Source organism: Salvelinus sp. IW2-2015, linkage group LG13 (assembly GCF_002910315.2).
Source record: "Salvelinus sp. IW2-2015 linkage group LG13, ASM291031v2, whole genome shotgun sequence".
Classification (NCBI taxonomy): domain Eukaryota; kingdom Metazoa; phylum Chordata; class Actinopteri; order Salmoniformes; family Salmonidae; genus Salvelinus; species Salvelinus sp. IW2-2015.
In genome coordinates this window covers 35,270,232-35,274,475 of record NC_036853.1, presented here as the reverse complement: position 1 = coordinate 35,274,475, position 4,244 = coordinate 35,270,232, and positions in this window count along the sequence as shown.

Sequence of the window (4,244 nt, the reverse complement as noted above, 5' to 3'; positions counted from 1 at the left end):
CATAGCCTGTCTTCTCTGAGAGCCAGGTCTGTCTACGGCAGTTTTTTTGTTAATTCTTTCCAATGTGTCAAGTAATTATCTTTTTGTTTCTTATGATTTGGTTGGGTCTAATTGTGTTGCTGTCCTGGGGCTCTGTGGGGTCTGTTTGTGTTTGTGAACAGAGCCTCAGAACTAGCTTGCTTAGGGGCTCTCTCTCCAGGTTAATTTCTCTGTATGTCACGACCTCCGCCGAAGTCGGTCCCTCTCCTTGTTCGGGCGGCGTTCAGTGGTCGACGTCACCGACTTCTAGCCATCGCTGACCACTTTTCATTTCCATTAGTTTTGTCTTGTCTTCCATCACACCTGGTTCCAATTCCATCAATTACATGTTGTGTATTTAACCCTCTGTTTCCCCCCATGTCCTTGTCGGTAATTGTTTGTTGTAGTGCTTGTGCACGGTATGCTGGTATTTACCGGGTTTTGTTTGACCCATTTATTGATTGTTCTGTTGACGGTAGTTTATGGATATTAAACGACACAGTTGTAAATCAGTTTTCGCTCTCCTGCGCCTGACTTCTCTGCCGCCAGTACGCACCTCACTACACTGTAGGTGATGGCTTTGTTATGGAAGGTTTGGGAATCACTTCCTTTTAGGTGCTTGTCGAATTTAACGTCTCTTTTCTGGATTTTGATAATTAGCGGGTATCGGCCTAATTCTGCTCTGCATACACTATTTGGTATTTTACGTTGTACACAGAGGATATCTTTGCAGAATTCTGCATGTAGAGTCCCATTTTGTGAATTCTGAATTCTGCATGGTGTTTGTCCCATTTTGTGAATTATTGGTTGGTGAGCAGACCCCAGACCTCACAACCCTAAAGGGCAATGGGTTCTATAACTAATTCAAGTATTTTTTTGCCAGATCCTAATTAGTATGTCAAATGTTCTGTTCTTTTTCATGGCAAAGAAAACCCTCTCGCTCCACCCGCAGACACAGTAACTCTGGGGGCTGTGTGTGTGTGTGTGTGTGTGTGTGTGTGTGTGTGTGTGTGTGTGTGTGTGTGTGTGTGTGTGTGTGTGTGTGTGTGTGTGTGTGTGTGTGTGTGTGTGTGTGTGTGTGTGTGTGTGTGTGTGTGCGTGTATATGAGAGGGTAGTACCTCACACCACTCACTCTCAGCTCTCTCTCCTCTACCCTCTGCCCTCTGACATCTGAAGAGATGGATCTGGAAGTGGAGGGGCAGGTCTACTGTACACTCAGACAGAAAAGCAGGGGGAGAGTCCCTGAATCCCTGACAAGTTTTAACCAAATTCTAATTGGAAGGCCGCATATTGGTAAGGACCCCCACCAGCAACAACATGATACAATGAATGAAAGCCGAGATTAATATCTGCAGCCCATGTAACCCCTCACACTTACTGTAGCTCACTAATAGAGACAGATATGGTCAAGAGCCTCTTGCCTCTGAGGAGACACTACTAGACAGAGAAAGGGGTTAACCGTGTTTTTTTAGCCTCAGAAGAAACAGGGTTAGAAAAACCCCACCTTCCTGGCAAGCAGACATTAACAGAGACAGGAGGGCAAAGAGCCATTTACTGCTCTGCTAGTTATTAAACTCTGCCGGTGTCCCAAATGGCACCCTATTCCCTATGTAGTGTCTGGTCAGAAGTAGTACACTGTGTAGGGAATAGGGTTTCATTTGGGACACAGCCTTACACTAACTGACACAGAGGGTTAGAAACAATCACACTGCACCACCTGCAGGTTGGCATTTACTGGGATGACGCATGTACTGGAGGCAGCTCTGCAGGGTGATTTTAAACCTAACCCTAACCTGAACCCTAACCTAAACCACACTGCTAACCTTATGCCTAACCACAACCTTAAATGAAGGTAGACTCCCTGATCCTAACAGAGACAGAAGGTAGAAGCAGCCCTTACCTCCGGGCAGACTGATGGGGCCACAGCCCTGGCCCTCTGGGTCCTCCTCCACCATGAAGACTGGTTAGGCATAAGGTTAGCAGTGTGGTTTAGGTTAGGGTTCAGGTTAGGGTTAGGTTTAAAATCACCCTGCAGAGCTGCCTCCAGTACATGCGTCATCCCAGTAAATGCCAACCTGCAGGTGGTGCAGTGTGATTGTTTCTAACCCTCTGTGTCAGTTAGTYTAAGGCTGTGTCCCAAATGAAACCCTATTCCCTACACAGTGTACTACTTCTGACCAGACACTACATAGGGAATTAGGTGCCATTTGGGACACAGGCAGAGTTTAATAACTAGCAGAGCAGTAAATGGCTCTTTGCCCTCCTGTCTCTGTTAATGTCTGCTTGCCAGGAAGGTGTTTTTTTTTCTAACCCTGTTTCTTCTGAGGCTAAAAAAACACGGTTAACCCCTTTCTCTGTCTAGTAGTGTCTCCCCAGAGGCAAGAGGCTCTTGACCATATCTGTCTCTATTAGTGAGCTACAGTAAGTGTGAGGGGTTACATGGGCTGCAGATATTAATCTCCTGGCTTTCATTCATTGTATCATGTTGTTGCTGGTGGGGGTCCTTACCAATATGCGGCCTTCCAATTAGAATTTGGTTAAAACTTGTCAGGGATTCAGGGACTCTCCCCCTGCTTTTCTGTCTGAGTGTACAGTAGACCTGCCCCTCCACTTCCAGATCCATCTCTTCAGATGTCAGAGGGCAGAGGGTAGAGGAGAGAGAGCTGAGAGTGAGTGGTGTGAGGGTACTACCCTCTCATATACACGCACACACACACACACACACACACACACACACACACACACACACACACACACACACACACACACACACACACACAGCCCCCCAGAGTTACTGTGTCTGCGGGTGGAGCGAGAGGGTTTTCTTTGCCATGAAAAAGGAACAGAACATTTGACATACTAATTAGGATCTGGCAAAAAAAATACTTGAATTAGTTATAGAACCCATTGCCCTTTAGGGTTGTGAGGTCTGGGGTCTGCTCACCAACCAATAATTCCAAGTTCCTCTCTTGTCTTCTACATCTCCCATGGCTTCCACAGCTGTATTTAGACAGTTCCACTGCCTGTCTTCTACATCCCCATGGCTTCCACAGCTGTATTTAGACAGTTCCCACTGCCTGTCTTCTACATCCCCATGGCTTCCCCAGCTGTATTTAGACAGTTCCACTGCCTGTCTTCCACATCCCATGGCTTCACAGCTGTATTTAGACAGTTCCCACTGCCTGTCTTCTACATCCCCATGGCTTCCACAGCTGTATTTAGACAGTTCCCACTGCCTGTCTTCACATCCCCATGGCTTCCACAGCTGTATTTAGACAGTTCCACTGCCTGTCTTCTACATCCCCATGGCTTCCACAGCTGTATTTAGACAGTTCCCACTGCCTGTCTTCCAAGTGTGAACGACTGAATGTAGTGCATCGGGCACATCCAGTTTGTTTGTCATTCACACACCTCGATAGGACTAGCGAGTCAATTCACACACCTCGGTTGGACTAGCGAGTCAATTCACACACCTCGATAGGACTAGCGAGTCAATTCACACACCTCGGTTGGACTAGCGAGTCAATTCACACACCTCGGTTGACTAGCGAGTCAATTCACACACTCGGTAGGACTAGCGAGTCAATTCACACACCTTCGTTGGACTAGCGAGTCAATTCACACACCTCGGTTGACTAGCGAGTCAATTCACACAACTCGATTGGATAGCGAGTCAATTCACACACCTCGGTTGGACTAGCGAGTCAATCACACACCTCGGTTGGACTAGCGTGTCAATTCACACCACTCGGTTGGACTAGCGAGTCAATCACACACCTCGGTTGGACTAGCTAGTCAATTCACACACCTCGGTAGGACTAGCGAGTCAATTCACACACCTCGGTTGGACTAGCGAGTCAATTCACACCCTCAGTTGGACTAGCTAGTCAATTCACACACCTCGGTAGGACTAGCTAGTCAACTCACACACCTCGGTTGGACTAGCGAGTCAATTCACACACCTCGATTCGACTAGCGAGTCTGAATGTAAGTTTACGGAAGGCAATTTGCTAAACGGGGGTGCGAGTGGGATTATTCAGATACTCTTTGAAGAGGGAGGGTATCAGATGTTTTTGGAAGACGGGCAGGGACTCTGCTGTCCTAGCTTCAGGGGGAAGCTGGTTCCACCATTTGGGAGAATAGCTTTGACTGGTCTGAGAGGGTGCTGACCTCCTGTTGGTGCGGGAGAAGCCAAGAGACCAGAGGTGGCAGAACGGAGTACTCG